Genomic DNA, 21,869 nt, shown 5'->3' with positions numbered 1-21,869 from the left:
GTGTTTACATATAACATAGTTAAATTAAAAAATAGAAAATCATAGCGAGCTGAAAATCAAATCTTACTTTGAATTCTTGAGTATTGAAAACTGAATAATTTTATTGTTTGACCGCTTAGATAAGCCAAAATTTATGACTACCAAACTTGTCAGTTTAAGAACACAAATACACAAATATTCACGCGCTTACAATCATCTTTCTACATAAGTCACACAGTCTTTTCAAATACTATTAAATCCTTCCAAATTATAAATATATTACAAAAGAAAAAATAAATATATTGGTTAAATTTTAAGTGATATATAAAATATACAAATAAAGTAATTGTAAACCTGATTATTTTTTGTAGTTTTTTATAAGTTACATATCTTCTTTATGATATTAATACAATCTCTACGGCTGCCTTTTTCCTTTCCCATGATATGAAGAATTTGCAATCGGAAAACTGTAGAAAAATTTTTTTTACAAGAACTTTATATTTCCCGGTAGGTCAAGCATTATCGGAGACAAATATTACAAAACTAATTTATATTTATAGTACCTTCTGTTATTTATAGAGAGATTATACATGAAACACTAACTCATCGCATAACCTATCGAATTTTGAGCAGAATAGTTTAGATTTTAATGATTTAAAGTTTTAGAGACATCATAAAGCTGAATTTAATAGAAAAACATCAGTAATCAATTTATAAAATTGATTAATAAATTTTGTTTTGTTATAGAAATAAACATATATTGATACATAGAAATAAATGCTCAAATCAAACTTTAAACTTCGCTATGACAGGGATATAACTATACCAAAAAAAAAACTTTTAACCACCTTCTTTGATCAGCAGATTTAATATAATTTAAATTGAAGTTCATGTTTAATCAGTTTTACTATCTTATCAGTATTACGAGAGGGTGACAGAAATGTATTGCAAAGTCGCTCATAACTCGCAAATGAAAAGAGATAAACAAATTAAACATATATTAAAAAGTATATTTTATTTGCTGGAAAAATTAAATATATTTTTTCATGTAATTACCATTTACAATTACACGTTTATCCCGATGAAGAATCAGTTGTCTCAATCAGTCAGTGAAGAATTTTGGCGGTTTTTTTCTTTAATCACAATCTCACAGCCTCCTTCAATTCATCAACGGGTGGTGAATACTTTTTTAATGGCAAAAAGAAGTGAAAATGACAGGGCACCAAAATCTATTAAGACGATGTAGAAAAGGCACCACTTTCAACTTCACAAGTTCTTAGATGGTTGTACCCACCACAAACAAATTTTATAGTAGCCCAATTCAACACTGTTTCCTACTTGTTCTTTCAATATGCTTATCTGGGTGGCGATGCGTTGTTGTGTGATGAGAAGGTTATTTTAAATCAATTCATCCACATCCGTTTACCTTTCTCACAGAAACTTGTTGACCATTGCGAGGTTTGTCCAATATTAACTTTAACAGCTTCTGGTGCATGCAATTTTATTGCCTATCCACTTACAATACTTCGGTCAGCAATTTCCATCCATAAACGTCTTTTAGATAACGATAGCTTTCACTTTTCTGCTGTTAAAAATTCCATCACTGCATATTTTTTTAAGCATGTGGACAAAGTATGCGTACTTGTCTCCATAACAACGACGAGTGACAGAAAAATATAGGACATTGGTCAATGAATTTTGAATTGATAGTAGCAGAGAACTGAAATACAAAATGGCAGCCTGCTGCCTTGTGCGACTTTTTTTTTCATTATGTTCCGGTGTGCAAAACATTTCAGCTGTTCCTCGTCTCTATAGGCTCTCACTCATGTAAACCATAAAACTATCTAACAATGGTAATTATTAGTAAATGTTTCTAAAAGTTTCAGTAATACATTTCTATAAAGCGAAAAATATATATATGTGATACGTTTTATCGTGGTTACCCACAATAGGATTTATTATAAACAGATCTTTACAAACTGAAACCTTAAAAGAAAAAGAATTTTAAGATCAATTCCAATTTTAGTGAATACAAAGTCACAGAAAATCTTTGTTTAAATAGAAAACGAAAAAATTGGGGATATAGAATGTAACATGAATCACAACCATCTTGGCTTTAAACAGGTGCAGACGTGTATTTCAGAGTAATATTTATTTTAAAGCACTATTTTGGATGACTGAATCCTTTTCACTTTCAATTTATAAACAATAATTTAGACCAATTTACATATTTATCCAATTTGATATTATCCTATAAAAATTGTTTTAATTAATTTTTTATCTTAATTCATAAGGGTAAACTTAATCAGAGGTTACACATTAGAATTTATGAATAGTCACTCTTCTATTAATTTCAATAAAGAGGAAATATATTTAAATTCTATTACTAAACTTATTTACAACCTAAAATACGCAATTATAATTTTTTTAATAAATTTTCTATGAATATAAATGATGTTGGAAACAAATCTCATACATTAAAGTCGAAATTTTTTATTCGAATGAGGATTAAAATAAGATTAAATATTAGCAACATAATTTACCAATTTATGGTTCACTTTCTTAATAAGATGTTCAAAAATTACATATTTGTGAAAAGGAATAGAACTTTTAAGATATGCAATAAAACAGTTAAACATTATATATATTTTATTTTATAATATATTACATTTTATAAACATTTTCTAAATTTACTACTATAATAATTTAAGTATTTGTTGCCTACATACTACAAACAGTTCCCAACAGTTGAAAAAAAAGAATTAATTCAATAAATTTTCAATATCTTCAAAAAATTAAACTAAAGTTTTATTTAAAACGTCAAATATAAGAAAAAAATCATTAAACACAGGAAACAACATTCCTCGAGGGTTTGATTCAGCTACGGTTACCTTACTCTTTTATCCATAATCCTACCAAAATTCAGCTTAGAAACAGTATTTTTAAATAAAGTGATTTTATAAATTTTCTTAAACTACAATAGAAGTTTATAGTTAACGTAAACAAAACAATGCTATTACCAAGTTTATGTACATAATAGCATAGTTTAACTACAAACAACGTGAGTTATGTAACCAATTTCATGTTAATCTTAGTTCAAATATAAACATTTATAATAATAAAATTATGACACAAATAAAGTCAAACATTCAATTTAAATTCCGGAAAAATGTTGTACAAGAAAAAAAATAATTTTGTGTATACTTTTCAGGAAAAAAAAAACAAAAACAACGTAGTCAAGCGATTAGTGTTCTGCAATAAAATTAAGATTACAATCTAAATTAATGGTGGCCTGACCTTTTTTCTATATAAGTACGGTAGCATCCACATTCGTGCCTTAGCCAGCACTATACAATTTTAGTAACTATGTGTGGGCTGTTGTTCTCTGAGTTAATGTTATTCACAACTTACCGGATAAAATGAAAGGTTTAGGTAAAATATATGTCCCCAGAATTAAATTATTAATGAAATTAGGAAGACATTGAAGTTGTTCAAGAAATACTACACCTCAGCACACAGTTTCAAGTCCTGAGTTCCCATCACTCCATTTTTTATATTGCACTGGCAATAGCAAATTTTAATCATGTTAACTATTCGAATATCTTTTAAATTGAGATAATCAAAAAATGATTTCAGAACTTACATATTTCTTGAAGGTTAAACTCGATTCTGAGCCGAAAGTATACATTGCTCATCAAGTCTTTGAGACAACTGTCGTAGATTCACTTTGCATACGATCATAAATTCTTGTAGTCCTAGAGGTTCTTCTTCCTATCTGTGATCTCGCCCGCCTAGTCGTTACAAAAAAAATTTTATCAGATTGAAAGTAGAATCAATTATGTACGTGGCTTACTTTGATGAAATAATTTAGTTTAGTTTTTTAAAAATCTACAGAATATTTTTTTGCTTGCGTTAGGATGAATTTCTCACGGAGGAATTCTCAGGTTAGACAGTGATACTAAATTTTTTATAACAGATAATAACTTTCTGAAGAATTCAGAATTGACACAGCCAACGATATATCCATGTAAAAAATAACAATCGATATAGATAACGTCAATAAATTTAGTAAAATTCAACTTTGGTTATTTATTTATCCACTGTTTTCTTATGACTTAATACAGAGTGTTCATTAGTTTCCATACATATAATCCATGATAATAAATAATAATAATAGATTCATTTAAATAAATAAAAATTGGTTTTCATTATATAATTTTTATTTTTCTACGGATGGAAACTTATGGGACACTCTGTAATAGTGAGAAAGGTGAGGTTTGAACAATAATAAGGAATTCTAGAGATCAGTAGAATGCTATAGTATTATTTCATAAAGAATGGTTCAGCAGGTAACGCGGTTATCTGGAAAAAAACTAAAAAATATTTCTCTTTTTTTGTAGTGAGCTGTTAAAAAATGAATCAATCTAATTTTCAACTGTGTAATCATGATGCAGTGGAAGAGAATTTAATTCCCCTTAATGAAAATCACTAAAACGTGAAAATAGAAATAAAAGAGTTTTATTATATTGTAAAATGATACTATGAAAAAAATTCTGTTCAACATCATTTGATTGCTTAAATGCGCAATCAATGAAATTCCTTAGGACAAGAGAATGATTTAATTTAAATTTCTTTCTTTTATCGTAGTAGTTAAATTTAAACATGCATACATCTAATATCATCTAGTATCTCTGTAGTATTCAAGAATTAACTCTTGTTTTCCCATAAACATTTTACCATGTAATCAATTACTTATAATTGACAAAACATTTTTTTTTCAAATTTTACTACGAAAGTATAGCCCGCCGTTTAGTAATTCTTTTTACAAGATTCTGTTACTTTACTTAAAAATCTCTTTATTTCAAAATTTATAAAAAGCCATTACAAAAACATCTAGCATTTTATTTGTATAATTCTCGTTTTCTATGTATAAAAAAAATTAATTTTGCATCTTCACATAAAAATCACAAACTTATTATCTGAATAACAGTTATCATTATTTTTATCACACTTTCTTAGCTTAAATATTTTTTTTTTTTTTTTTTTTAAATAGTTTTACTAACTATTAAATAAGCCATTATTATTTTTCTCATTTTTCATTTTTACATAAATTGTATCACAATATTTTTTCATTAAACAAGATATGTATCGATGCATGAAAACTAAAAATAAAATTATAAGTACGTGACTATTTTTGGAGTAAATAAAAACATAAATGTATTGATCTTACATACATGAATTTTATTTTCATAATATTTAACCTAACTTAAATATTCTATAATTGTTTTTTTTTTTGAGTTTACAATTTATTTACAATTAGTACAACTGAATAAAAAGTAAAACGAATAAAACTATGTCTCAGCGTAACAAAGTACACATAATTTGATAATTTCTTAAGAACAATAAAGTTAGATGGAAACATAACATAACATAGCTACAAAGAAAAAACATAGATAAATGGTTAATAAAACAACAGACCAAGCAACTGAGTGTAAAAAATCATCACAAGTCATGTATGAGAAATAAAGAAAACATTCAACAATTTAACACTGTTTACACGCAAGAAATAAAGTCAAAACCACGCAACAAAATAATTTAGTAAACTAAAGCAATTTATAATTCATATCAACGAAACAAAATAATTCATATAATAAACTAAAATGCTGCAAATAGTACCAGTGAAATTTCAGTAAGAAAACTATGGTATTCTACACGTAACAGCCTATAGATCCAAACATACAACCTGCTCTGTCATTTCACATCTTCGCTCTTACCTAAAAGGATAACAGCCAGAACTTTTTCGAGCGCGTTAAGCTTATGCATATACTTTGAACTTAGCCGGTAAATTTCTTCACGAATAGATGGCATCCCTAGGTAATCGTGAATCCATTTGTTCTTCGCAAACCAAGGCGCCTCCTTCCTCAGAACATTGTTCTGGAACCTTTGGATGATGTTGATATTGCTATTGCTTGCTGTACCCCTAACTTATATTCCATAGCCAATATTCCATATTGGCTTTATAAACGCCTTATGAAACAACAGTATATTTAACGATAACATCTGATTTTCATGATAATATCTGATTTCTTATCAAAAACACATGATAACGCTTAGTCATATATAACCGTCCATCAAGGTAATTGTGTAATACCAAATAATATAGTTGCAGCAGGCTCATTTTAAGCTTGGAAAGCAGAACAGGCAAACAAACCTTATCAAAAGCCTGTTGGATAACGAGAAATACCACCAAGCAGTATTCCTTTCTGTTCAAACAACCGCTAATCACATCAACATTTCGATGAATTTGTTCAGTTCTGGAATGTCCACTTCGGAAACTAAACTGATCAGAAATAACAACCCCTCCTACTAAAATAAATTTAATTCGTCCGAGGAATAGCCTTTCAAGGATCTTAGAGAGATTTGGCAAAAGCTGAGAGATCTATATGAAGATACATCTTTTACAGGATTTTCCCGGTTTTGGGTCTATCGTTATTTGTGACTCCATTCATTTCAATGGGAAATTTGTCGTCCGAAAGATGGCATTAATGACATTTGTTAAGTATTCAATGGCCCTGAATGATAAAATAAACAGTATCTTGTAAATTACTATGTCAAATGCAGGAGCTCCGTTTAAGCATCATACTTTCCCGATCACTTGCGACACTTCTGCACATATGAAACGCCGTTTAGCTAAACATAGAGGAATCGTGCAATCTATGAACTCAAAAATCTCACCGCAATCTTTTACCTCCAACTCATTCCGCTGAAATATCTTGGTTAGGTGTTCAGTAAATAGGTCTGCCTTCTGACCGTCACTACGAGCCCATCCAGTCGGTATATTAAAAGGTGGAAATGAGAGCGGAGAGCGGATGTCTCTCCGCTCTCAATAGTTATCTCTACTCGAAGGAGAAAATCTTTCCACGTAAAGTTTCAACGTCATTTGAAGCTGATAGTCTTTACCAATTTTTTTTTTATCTTACGAGCACACCCTACTCATTGCTGTCCTATCTTCAGACCTCCTGTGTATGTAGCGGTCTTCTTCGAAATTTCATTTAGTGACAATAAGATTCATTCCCTGTCTCTTGGATAGTCTGTGCCTTCCCGACCTCCATGTTTCCCTTGGGAGTCAAACGTTAAGCCGGCTCATGCTTAATCAAGGTCTTCGACGGGTTGCATTATTAATGTCATTTGATATTTCAAATTAACTGCTCTCGGCAGCCTGATTTCCACCCACTTCGATATGATTCCCAGTCTGAGTAGATATTATGCAGTACTGAGGATTCATTCTTTTTTATAACCATCGCATCTTGCCAACGGCCAACAGAACAGACAAATGATTGCATGAGGAATCAAAATTATTCTCAATGGTGTAAAAAAGAGAAATTTCCGAGACGTCGTAAAAAACTTATGAGTCAAGGCACCTTCGTTACATCGTAGTAGGCTGGGTTGTCAATTCTGTTCTTGCAGACCCTCCTACAAATCGTTATGAGTTGAGATCATAAAATATAAACAGGATAATTTTTTTATAGGGTCTATTTTCATGTAGTTTTCTTTATATATTCTACATTATTTAAATATTCTATTTAAATAACAAAAATTTAGTTAAACAACCGCTGATTAAAAATGAAACTTATTAAGTTTTATTAATTAACAAAAAATAGACTTTATTACGTAAAATAAGCTTTTTACCAAAAGACAAGTTATTATAAAAAAACTGTCTGAAGAATCCCCTGAACGGTAAAGTCCCCTAAAGTGTAATTATTTTCTTAATATACAGCAACTATAGCGGAAATATTCTCTTTTTTATCTTTCTTGTGTTTAGTTACCAATTAAAAATCACATTATCTGTGTACCTCTTGAAAAAAATTTTTCTTTTTTTTATAATTACCGTTATAAAATCTGACCTTATCACTAATTTGATATTTACAAATTTAACAGAAAATTCACTACAAAAATTATATTTCTTCGTTTGTTTGATGAATTATGTGGCGGAGTGATAGAATTCTAACTCCAGAAGCGCAAGGGAGATGAGCGTAAAATCAAAAAGAATTGTGCATTTCAATTTATTTCTCTATTTTCACAACGTCTAAGAAATATTTTACATTAACCAAAATGTTTTGAATACATTCTACTCATACACGTAGATATATATATATATATGTCCAACTAAATTAATTTAACGTCAATTTCAAAATATCAAAATTCAAGAATTGATAAGTATTTTTTTATATATTACCTTATAAATAATTTTTACTTTTTATAATTAATTTAAATATTTGATATTTTACTTTTATTGAAAATTTATACACGCTTACAAAACAAGCAACCTATATTAAAAGTAGTTATTTAAAGGAAATAAAAAGGGAAAACACTTGATTTTTTTAAAATAAGAAAAATGGTTCAATAAAGCATATAAAGTTACTCTATTGCTGAGGATAAACTAAAGTTTTCAAAAATGATTTATTGTTGATTATTTCATAATATATAATATTGAATTATTTTTTTCTTTTTTTGTTAATTTACAAGTAAAAATACTTCGAATATCAGAATGATATTGGGGCATTATATCATTGTGGTATATAACATTCCTAGGAATGTTAAAATTATGTTACAACTTAACTAAGCAGTTATAATCAAGCAAAAAATTGCAATATTTTAAACATTTCTACACGGACAATATAAATAATTTGGTAAATTTTACAGTGAGACAAAAACGGAAGCTGTAAAACACGCGCGCGCGCATATATACATATAATCTACTAATGGATCAAAGTAAAACACTCCTACTCTTAGGATCCTTTAAAAACTATTTCAGTTTATTTTTCTAAATAAGTAACAATTTTAAAAAGCTTAACCTATGTTACCGTTACCTGTATAATAGTAACATAGGTTAAAAGTATACAAGAATATTTTGGCTATGTAAATAAATTACAGTAAATATAAATAAATTCTATCAAATATTGATAGGTTTACAAATTATTCAAGAATTATTATTACACTTCAATCAAAAATGTAATTTAAAAGCATTTTAAGTTGAAAATATTAACTAATAATCAGAAGGAACTGTTACAATTTCGTATTATCTATTGTTATACCTTGTATCCGCTCTTTCGATAGCTGGAATAATGTATAATCATTCCTATATAACTAAATGCTTTCCAAATTTGACTACTAGAAATATGATTAATAATCTTTATAAATACCAACATATTGTTATAGTGTTAGGGGTCAGATATGAATATATATATATATATATGTATGGTTTTTCTAATATCATTAACAATGTTTTAAAACTTCAAATTTAACTAAAAGTGAGTTTAACATTACATGTTAAGGTAAACTGATGGAAAAGGTAGAATATATTGCATCCAAAATATGATATCATTTTTCATCATGCCACAACTGATTGAAGTGATTATATTACAAGCACCATATTTGTAGCATTATTCAACCTACAAGGATAAGTTTACTGTTACCTGAGCAACGCTATTTTTCATCTTTATAAAGATCCAAGTAATACACATTTTACATTTAATATTACCATTTTATATTTACATTACTATTTTACATTTACTGAAATTGAAATTATTTTTCAAATTTTTTATTAAAATTTAGTAAATATATTTACTAAATATTTAAAGTTATTACTTTACCACTTATTGTCCAAAATGTTGCGTGTTTTATATGCGTGAATACAAGGTTCCTTTTCCAACCAGAAATAAATTTTGATTTTTTGTCAAAAAATCAATTTCATCAAGTCTACACTCGTTTCTTTCTCTACATCGATATGGTTCTCTTTTTTGAGTATAAAAATATATTTTAACTAAACTGTTAAGACAATATTTAGCCCTCTAACAAAGATAATTGTTAAAAAGTTTAAGCTTAATTGAAATTAATAACAGAAGTAAAGCTTTAAAACAATATTAAACTCTATGTTTTAGTTAAATCAAAATTTATTGTTTGTTATTTATATCTTTTTATATTAGAGAAATTAAATAAATTGAAATCAAAACGTTTCTTATATGAATAAACTATTCATTCAAAATAAAAATCTCTTTACGTATGTACTGATGAAACAATCAGATATAAAAATCTTCTTAACAAAAATTCTGGAATATTCATTTACGTAAAACGCTGTTTGATTGTAAATTCCCTCGTTGACTGTGACAACATCTATCTTTTATAAATTTACTTTTAAATTAAAGTTTTAGTGGAAAAAACAAGGAAAAACATGAAAAAAATTTTAACTTTTTTAATTATGTTACAAAAACAGGAGAAAAAAATATATATGCCAACATAATTAGAATACTCAAGACAATTTTAAGTTTCAGAAAAAATACAACTTCAAAGTAATTTATAACTTCTGTTAGATGAAGTGCCAATATGATGGTTTCAGGAGGAATTACTTTAAAAGTATTAAAATTTGAACAAACAAATGTGTTATTGAAAACAGGATGTATCCTATATATATCCTAATATATATATATATATACATATATAAAATAATTCCCATTTGGCACGCCGGATAGCGGAGGTAGATTTCACCGGTGTTAAGTACAGGATAAAAACATTTTCACCTTAAAGTTAAGAAAACTTAAAATTTACTCAATACGACAATGGTTGCATGTGAAAAAAATTTCACATATTTAGCATACGACAAGCCTCATCTTCTTATAATTCCAGCAATATTTTGATCTTCCTTTCCCGTTAGGTTTGGACATATCAAAAATTGTTTCAGACAAAAGTTTTAGGTAATGTTTAGAGGACTAAACACCATTTTGAATCCATTCGATACTGTTCCTATTAAGGGAGGTATGATTATTTTTTTGTTTTCGAAACCCCATTTTTTTCAATTCCCTCAGCCAATGTTAGTGACATAAAAAATCTACTTAGATTAGTTTTAGGCTCTTATCCAAAAAGTAGTACGAACTTAAAACCAATTCGATATTTTACCTAAGAAATTTTTTTGTCGATAAAGCCCCCCCCCCCCATTACCATCGCCATAATCCGATTTTGGCCGTTAACAAACTCGGCTGAAATTTTGGGAAGAGTTCAAAATATTATCAAATGAAATAAAATATAAAAAAAATTAATATTTAAAACATATACATACATTAAAATAAAGAAAGATATCTGGATTTATCTTTTAATAACATATTTTTTAATTCAGCAATATTTTCTTATCTAGATCAGTTTTTGTTATAGGTATTTCTTTTAAATTTGTTGGTGAAAAAAATGTAAGAAATTCAAAGGTGAGTAAATTTTTTTATTATTTTTTAATTACTTTTTTTTAATTTTTTGGTGATTGTTTCTTTTCAAAAAGTCTATTTCATTACTTTCAAGAACTGATATTTGAAAAGATTTCTTTAATGATTTTTTACAAAACTTATTAATTATAATAAACTGTAAAAAAAATAAAGAATACTTATTTATATATTACTTAAAGATAAACTTAATCACAACTTCACAAATTTTACATAAACAAATTTGTGCAAGAATTTTGCAGGAGAATTTACTTCTTTAAAGGTATGCATAAGAGTGAATTTAAAAATATTTAGTTCAAATTCATAGCCAAAATCTTACACTATAAAACATAAGTAAAAATACCGGAATGGTTCTTCTAATTTTTTTATGTATTTTCTTAAAATGTTTAAAAAGGAAAAAGAAGAACATAAAGTTGTATGAACTAAAAAAAAACTTTTTGCAATATGTTTTTTTTTTAGAAATTGTCTAAAGAGCTACATTAATTTCAATAAAGTATTCATTTGTACAAAAATAAATTGTCATGAAAAATAATAGCTTTCATGAAATAATTAGCTCTGAAAATTCATTAATTTGTAAAATTTTAATAAAATAGTACTACTTATTTTGATATTAATTTTTAAATGGTGTAGGTAAAACTGAATAGGCAAGGGTTTTAACACATGTGTACAAGTTTGAAGGAAACTGTATTCCATATTGTAGCTTGTTATCTTTGAAATATGGCGGGAAATATATCAGGCGTCTAGTAAAATATGTAAGTTCATTTTCTATGTGTCATCGCACGTCTTTTCGCTCGCATGCTCTTTTTCAGCTCAAAACGTCTAAGAGATCTGACACTTTCCTTCAGACACATCTTTCAGTGATGCTATTTATGCAATATTTTTGTCTTTTCAGTTTTTTTTTAATATATATTTTGTGGGTTTTGTATTGAGAAGACGAGAAAGATAATAAAGTATAAAAATATTAATAAAATAATAATAAAAAACTTGAATACTAAACAACTATTGTTTTAACATTTTTTTTCAGGCTGATTTGAAAAATAATTTTCTGATGTTGATGACATTCATAACATTTTATAACTTAATTTCAAATTACAAAACAATACAAAAAGGTAATTATAACTAGTAAATATATTATAAAGTTTAATAGCTTTAAAGTTATACTAATAACTTTAAAGCTATTTATTTTTTAAATATAATAAATTCATGTACAGAAAAAAAATAACACCATAAGAGGTAACAACAGCTATAAAAGTTTTCATTTATACTAAACTGGTCTTTCCGGTTTAATTATTTGTAAAACCGATTCTGTGACTTTTAAAATTCATTGGTTTTGTAATGTACTCAAAAACTCCTCGACTAAATTGTATTAATTACAAAAAAATAAAAAGTAAAAAAAGGGTAAAATACAAAATGTAATATATGACAAAAAAAAATAAAAAATTTCGCATTATAACTTAATCTTTGGACAAAATTATTATTTTAAAGTACAGTGTCAAAAATATCTTTTAATATTATCATAATTATTTATTTGTTAAAATAAGTTTCGGAGTAACAACTTTTTAAAAAGAATCTTGATACAACGTTTACAATGCTCTGTCTGAATTCGGAAAGATCCGAGTTAGAATCAAAGTTAGAAATAGTATCGTTACATTTTGGTGTATTCCACTTAACTCCTCAAAGCATGTAGTGAAATTACAATGAAATTTGTAAATTTGTCTGTGAAATTACAAATATAAGGTAACATATATTAATCCCTTTTTTCCAACATATATTTACTTTTGTTACCTTCAGTTTAACATCTAATCACAGCCGCTTATCTAAAAAGAATTTTTTACTGGGTGAAAAATGAATAATTCAAACTTAGGTTAATCTGGATAAAAAGAAGTTGTTACTACTCCACCACGAAATGGGTAAGGATATTTCTTTCGGCATATAACAACCTTATTACAGCAATTTCGTACGTCATACTTTCATATTTTATTTGTATTATTTATTTATTTTAATTTTAATATAATCAGATCTCGGAATAAACGAGACATCATACAATATCTATGACTACATTAAACATATATGTAAAGTAAATCAATCTATTATATAATAGGAGTAAAAATTTGTTCATAAATATATCAGCAGTTATTTTTCAACAATTAGCTCTGATCGTTGTGTTACAAGTATATGTGCACTAAATAATCTAGGACAGTAAAATTTAAAACAAAAGAAATTTTGAAATACATAAATTCAGTATATTGATTCTGTAAAGAATCCTATATTTAAAGGGACCTATAAAATAATTCAAATTATTGTATTCGTTAATAGCTCTAATAATGTTTGATAAAATATTGTAATCTTAAAGTTATGAAATTTTTTCTCTTTGTAAATATTTCAACAATGCTTTGTAAAACGTAGGAAGTATTTCCGCATGAAATATTTGAATATGTGAAATACTCATATTTTATAAAGTTATCCCAAGGAAAAATATATTCAAAAAAGGAAATGTTTACATGAGTAAATTATTTATGAGCATTAAAAATTTATGTATTTCAGTTTAACTGTCAACATTTAAAGAGAACTATAATTTTTTGAACATATTTTTCTACGTCTATAACGCAGCGTTAGGTGTTATATATTAAATCATTTTTGTACATTACTTTAATATTTCGAATAAAGGCACTTGCTTTATTGATTATATAATATGTGAATTGATTCAATATCACTAACTGAAAACAAATTTGCACATCATGAATAAAAATGATCTTGAAGAAAAATAAGTAGAATTTTTTTTTATTTTGCAACTTTCGGTAATTCCACTGATTTTCTTTTTAAAAGGAAAAATATAAACAGATTACACATCTGACTAAGCAAACCAGTAAAATATAGAATTCAAAACTGTACTAAGGTACGTTGTCATATCATAAGACTAAGATATCATAAGACGTAGTATCAATGACTTCAGATGGCAATATTATGAGTAGATTTTCTCTTCGCCTTAAGACGTATACATACATTAAAAATGGTAAATCTAATGTACCATTGCACGATTGTGTAATGAATATTTTCTATCTAAAAATGTTTTTATCAGTGTTGCTTGTAATAAAGTACTCGTAGTTTTGTATACGTATTCATTATTTTTTTTTTTTAATAATTTCCGTTATTAGGTTTGCATTAAACATCTTACGATTCTCTCTTGAAAAAATTTGTCCTTTTCTTAGTCATAACTATTTCTCTATCTCTCAACTATATATTTTTTGGTTTAGACTATTTCGCAGACTACTCTTTTTAAGGTTTTAATATTAAAGTGACTGGCTCAGAGCATTCTTCTTTGTCTTCTTTTACTTAGTATGTAAACTGTCGACCTGTTTTATTTTTTCACTTTTTCCTTTGACTTTTTTTGTTGAATTCCTTCACCGTCTAGAAAATAATTCAAATGCAGTTTTGGTATAATAAAATCATCTATAAGATCAAGATGTTGCAAGCAGTAATTTTTCCATTCAGTAATTTTTTTTATTTATGGAAAAGATATTAAATGTTTCACTATTAAATTTCTTACTATATATGTTGACTTTTTTAATATTTATGATGTAAAACATTTGCGTGTAATGTTTTTATCAATTTTTTTTCTTTAGGAGTCCTTTTTATTACAAAAGTGACGACATAATCATGTTTAAGATAGTTTAATATTACTATTAACGACAGGGGTCTAATTTTTCATTCCTTATCTTATCATTACATTCTACGAATAACACAGTTTTTAAATCTATTGATAATATCATCTTCAGTTGTTTCCTCCATAAATCTAATAGAAGTCTATTGCCTAAATATTTTACTCAAGCAATATATTGCCCAAGCCATTACACTGAGTAACTGAAGAGACTTAATGAGGAAAGTTTTACTCGGAGAGTAAAGCTATTTTATTTTCTGTTATCTTCAGCTGTTCAACATTTGAAGCCATGATATATGTACTCTATAAACATCTATTTCTTCATGACAGAACAGTAGATCAACAATAAGTTCATACAATCAAAAATTACTGAAAATTGTTCTATGCTCTTTCTAGGACCGTCTTTTTTTAACGTTTCCACACAGACACTTTATCAGTATTCTGATGTAACAAAATGCTCTCAAATCCATGAAATTTCTTTGACAAAAATAGTAATGCGTAATTTTTATAGAGAATAGGGTATATATATATATACACACACACAATTATTAGTTCTACTAATATAAAATCGTAATTATTCGTAGTTGATAAATGAATAAATGTTTTATTTTGATCTGTACTGATTGATATATCTACAAGCAGTTAGGGATTTGAAAAATTAATTTTAAGATAAAAATTAAATGTTAGTACTATTCTAACTACAGTACCATTCTGTACTATTTAAAGTACAAAACGATTCAATAAGAATGTAACAAGCTTTCTTGACATTTTATAATGTGAAAATAAATAAGAAAGTTCATATAAACACAGGTTTGTAAAGGCTTTGTTAGTAAAAGCAGGCTGATGAAAGAACTCGCCATGATTTCTGCGCCTTTGGTTAAATTAAGCCATACTCTAATTCTTTGGACCCCAATTAAGTGTTAAATTTAGTGGTTTTATGAGAAATATGACCAGAAAAATTGAGGAAAATAAATATCCTAGAACTGTTCTTTGAGTCGTTTTATAAGAAACCTGGGATAAATGTGTTGGAGTCGAAAAACACACAATTGTATATTTGACGTAAGATATCTTTGTTAAATTTGGTAATAAATACACCAAGATTTAAAAAAAAAACACTTGTAGAAAATTTGATTCTGAGTGTAATTGTACGATAAACTCCAAAGAAACTAAACACAAACAAGAATTTTAAATTTTATTAAAAACAAACCACGAAACTTAAACCTTAATTTCGTTCTCGAGAATTAGAATCTGGCATAATTAAAGAGAAGGCTCAGAAATCATTAAAAAAAAATCATTAGAAATCGAATTTTACTGAAGGACGAATCTTTCGTTAGCAGACACTCGCTAATGAAGCGTTACCAAACCCATTTTTATATAAATCTTCTTTCTTTTCATCACTAAAACTTGTTCTGAAAATTTTCTTCATTTTTCATGCATTATTCTGTATAAATGCTTAAATAAATACTAATTTAAACACAGGAAGACTTTAAAATTATTTGAGTAGTTATTAGATTGAACGAGATGTATTAAAATTCCGATGTATTAAAATGTTTACTAGTATTATTTAAAAATTCATTGACAGAGTAATATTTGTTCTGTAATGGAAAATCTATTTGTTGTATTATAAATTGGTATTGAACATTTTTGTTAAATAGGTAATTTAGAAAAACATAGTAACGGAAGCCTAATAAGGCTCTTTCTTGTAAGCCAAAATATAGTGTTGAATTAAAGAAAGAGAGTTTAGCTGTCTAGTCTAGTACAGGTGGTTTATTATTCTTTTTTTTGTAAATGATTTCTTTTTAGGAAAGACAAAATAAAAAGACATCATAAACAAAAGTTAACTTATTTAATTTTCTTAATATCGATTTAGATGATTCATACTTATGGGCACTAAACAATGATTTAATAGCCAAGTATTGTGTCGTAAAAAGACTGATTTTCTGAGAGATCTTTTTAAGAGAGTATAGAATGTCATTTAAATGATGATATTGAACTTTTGCGGAAATATATGTAAACATAATAATAATTTAATAATGACAAGCTTGAAGTTTTATGAAGACGCGTCAAAGGAACAGCGCGGTTTGATGTGTTACAAACAAAAAAATCAGTGGGGTTATCTCATGATTATTCATCATGTACAAAATATAAAGCAAGAATAGTTAAAAACAGCATAGAAAAGCTTCATATTTTAAGTTTAATTTCCATAAGCGTTAACATAATTTTAAATTAATAAATTGTAACATTCATTATTTTCTAAGCCACTCCAATTAATAAAATAATTAGAGTAAACCAGAATGAAAAAAAACTTATCATGAGAGTACTACAACGTTTTATAAATGAGGAAATTTTAAATACTGTTTGTAAGATAGCAGATAATTTTTCTTTTATAATGAATTTTCGTTTAGATGAAATACTTTCATAATACCTTCCGTATTAATTTATATCAGATTTATTACTTACATAAGTTAAATGCCTTGCGCTTTTTAGCGAATTCTATAAAGATAATGCTTTTTAAACATGAGTTTCTTTTAATTGAGACGGGAATTGGAAAAGTTAGAAACTTCATTATAAAGCAAAAGGTAAGGAAGAAAAGATTAGCAAGAAAAGGACTTTGTCATATTAATGAAGATAAACTGCTCTTCTTGTATTAAAATAAATAAGAATTCCAGTTTTGAATTTTTAAGTTAGATATTTCGTAAAAATAATTAAAATAAATGAAAGTCTTCAAGAAAAAAATATTTAATTTAAGAAATTTAATTTGTGAATACCATCAGAATTATTAATTAACTTTTTACTACTAAATATAAATGAGTGAACGGTTGAATTGCACCCATGATATATTTTAATTAGAGTAGGTGAAAAATTTATTTAAACATCCTAATGACGTTTTTCTAAAACAATACATTCATACGTACACAACATATGCGTCGGCTCATTAGTAGAATTTGTGTTTCACGTAAAATGTACATATAATTCAAATTTTAAAACTCTTTAATTTATTTCTTTGAGTAACAGAAACAGACAACCATTTGGATGGAATTGGAGGGGAAGAAACATATTTTTATAGAATATTTAATACTGTGATGCAGTTCATTATGGTTGTTATATAGACGTTTCTATAAAGTATAAAGATGTTATCATCTAAATTTTGGGTAATGAGAATACAAGCATTTATAATAACTGTTCCTCTTTATCGCATGTTAAGTACTGACATTCATACTTGCACCTATGATTAAATAGCATTTTACCTAATAGGGTAAGTAAATTTACTCTTAATCAATGACTTCTGAACATACATAAAAAATAATTTTCAATTTAAACCACTGCAAAAAAAAGTTTATCTTAAAAAGAGTATGTATATCTCAAATGAAATTTATAAATAAAAAAAACAAATAACTGAATAAATAGCTTGATTTATTATCATTTTTTATAACTATTTTTTTTAGTGTTTTATTTCCTTTTTATGTCCTGAAATTTATTAATGTTTCTTGGACTCATGTTTTTATGTACTTGCTAGCAGACCTGGCAATGCTTTGCTATTGCTATATTTGAGTATATATATATATATATATATATATATATATATATATATATATATAGATAGATTAAATGAACACAATTGAAAGTATGCTAATAAAACATTAAAAACCACTGAACATTGCGGAATTTCACAAAATTTAACCTTTTACTTTATAAAAATCAGAATGTAAATAAATTCAATTGTCAAAACAACACTACGTGTCGGATTTAATTCAAAATACTCCCTAACACAGTAGTCAGTTCAAAATAAAACTAAATTCCTTTCTACCGGTCAGATCGAGGATTTTAACATCTTAAAACCTTCTCCGGACAACGCGACCATTTTTCAAAAACCCGCGCGTAAATCGGTCCAGTAGTTTTTTAGTCTAAGGCGGACACACATATAAACATTGCCTTTTATGTACATAGAAGAAGAAAGTCTGTTTGTTTGCTTCGTAAATATCTCGACTCCAGCGACACCTAATGGATCCAAACTTACTAGAAATCTTCGCGAGCGAGCTTACAACTCGCCGAAGTTTCATCGCAATCGGATGAATGTTGTAGGAATGCATACGAGACAAATAAAATTTATTTTTATATATACAGAGGAATAATGTTTATTATTTATTCATGTATACTGAAAAAGATACTTATGAATGTGTATATATATATATACATTCTCTATGCGTGTATTTTTTTGTATTAAAATTAACTTTTGGTTCTTGTAAATTGCAATCGATTGTTAATTAACCACTGTGGAAAAAACTTTTTTTAATGATAGTAGCATTACGCTTTCGCTCCTATTAAGCTGTTGTAGAATTGTAATTATATTTAACGTTAGTGAAGCCGATTAATTGTCAAAAATATAACTAATTTTAATGTAAATTATCATAAATTGATTTTACGTGAATTTTTTGAATTTGTAAGTTAAATATTTTGTAAAAATAAGAAATCGTAGACAGTAGTGGTGTAACTGTCTAAGACTTGATTGTACCTCAAAAACGAAAATTTTGTTTAATTACAAATCTATTAAGGTGGAAATGAGCTTCGTACAACATACACAGTTTTCTAAAAAAATTCATCACCCTGGTTTATCTTTGTAACTGTTCATTTAAAAATATTATGACGTATTATGTGATCGTTTGATTCAGTTCTAAGAGATATACAACTTGTAACGGATGATAAAATAAGTTCTGATAAAATAAATTCTTCAAACCCTTGAACTATGTGACTGTAAAAAATCTGTATGGCGATAAATTAAAATGTGTGGACTTCTTATGACAGCAGCTCAAGCAGTATTGATATTGACTGGGGTACGAACGATCTGCGTTCCACCTAGACGTTTCTTTTTCATTGTTGAACTTGTTCCTCAAAATTACGTATCTATGTGTTAACTGAATGTACTAACGTTACACGATTGTGGCGTGTTAAATTAAATTGGGAGCAAATTCTCTAAGCGTAGCTTCCATACTGTAATTATTTTTAGAAAAGGGTTTGGTGGCAAACCCTTCAAGTACCTCTCCAAGTATCCGAGATAATTAAATGGCAAGATGACGTGTGCTGGCTTCTATTAGTTACTCAGAGGTGGTACCCGTCCAGGGCTACCAACAAAAATTAAAATCTTTTCCGTTTCGTTGAATTATTTTGTACAAAATAACCGATCTGTTTTAGTAAGACCGTCAGTACAAAACAAGATTTAATTTTTCGTTTTAACATTTATTTATGAAGAGGTAGAAAATAAAATATTTGTAATTTCTGGGGATAACTTAAGGGAAAGTGCTAAAAAAATTAACCGTACCGTCACATGTAATTAGGATAATAATTCTATTGTATTAATATAAATTCTCGTACTGACAAATAATTTATGAATGGATAATCCCGATGTTTTCTATGAAATTTGAAGCAACTTACATTAAAACTTTTAAGGAAATTCGATAAATTAGGAATGATCCGTGTATTTTATTTTTGTTAGCTTTGATAAGTTTTTAATTGGTTTTAACGAAACTGTAATTTTTGTTACATTGTTTGGAAAGATATCTTATTGATGAAGTAACAAGTTTTTTGAATAATAAACTCGACTAAAATATGTATTATTATTAAAATAGGTTTAAAATATTACTCCTAATACAAAAAGAACTGATTTTTTTTTAATGATGTTTCGTATCATATAAACGTTACCATTGATCCCAAAATAATAAGATAGTCCTCTTAGATACAAATGGTTTCGGGCTAAATTTCCGATCATACAAATTTTTAAAATATGTTTTATCTTCTGTATCCACCAGGCAATTTGTACTGAATGACTTATTAACTGACTGATTCGTCAATGTCCAGCAAAAATTATTGAAAATAAAATGATAAAAATTTGTATAAATGTTCTTTTTACGGTGCAAGTGAACACTAAGAAAGAATTTTTTTGAAATTCCGAGTTTAACAATGGAATAACAAAAATTTTACAATTTTTTTTTGTTTTTTTTTTTTTAATTTCTTGGTAAAAATGATGATATCAACTTGTTATTTAGTGTATATAATTTTCATGTCAATATCCAAAAGCCACTTTCTAAACTTCTCGAAATTCACCCTTCCAAGGGGTGAAGAATAAAAAAAAAATATGAACAATAATTGCAACTTTTCTACATTTCCGACTATACTAATCGAGATATTCCTCTAAATTGTGGCTTGTAAATACTTTTCAGATAAATATCTAAAAAAATTTGGATTTTTTAATTTCAATTTTTTATGGGGTGTGTGTACGGCGGAGCGGCTGGCTACAACTACCTCCTGTTACTTGATTATAAAAATAAAATTAAAATAATTAAAAAATATTTAAAAAAACGAGAAACGAAGTACGGTCGCCTCCTAGTGATGTTTTTTCGGGAAACGCTAAAAACCGAGAAAAATACATTTTTATCCATAGCAAGTACAGGTAAAGATACGATAACTAATATTTTTAAGATGCAGCCCCATTTGTACTGAAACAAAAATTCTTAGATAACTCAAATTTTCGAGTTCTTACTCACCAAACACTGATGAAATCACAATACACAAGTGTTTTATATAAACTGAACAGGCTTTGAATATTTATATATCATTATTATTCTCGTAAGTTTGAGTTTTATGGACACATCCGGGTCGAAAAGGCAGAACCCTCAGGCAAGAAGGAAAGGGCAAGTGAAGCGAGCCTAGAACTACTAAATATCCTCTGACTCTTTCGGGAAACGCAAGAAACCATATAGCATGAGCGAAGCCGCGACGGAAACGCTAAAAATGACGAATAATAAATCTATAGAAAAATAGTTGAATTTGGCAGACATTGACCTAAGAGAGCATGTTTCAAAGACAATTATACAAGGCTTTCTTTCTTTTTCCTATTTAGCCTGCGGGAATTACCGTTCAGATATTACTTCACAGAATGAACGAGGATACTTCACAGGATGAACGAGCCAGTA

This window comes from Lycorma delicatula, chromosome 3 (genome assembly GCF_047948215.1).
Source record: "Lycorma delicatula isolate Av1 chromosome 3, ASM4794821v1, whole genome shotgun sequence".
Lineage (NCBI taxonomy): Eukaryota > Metazoa > Arthropoda > Insecta > Hemiptera > Fulgoridae > Lycorma > Lycorma delicatula.
Note: the sequence above shows the minus strand (reverse complement) of the source record.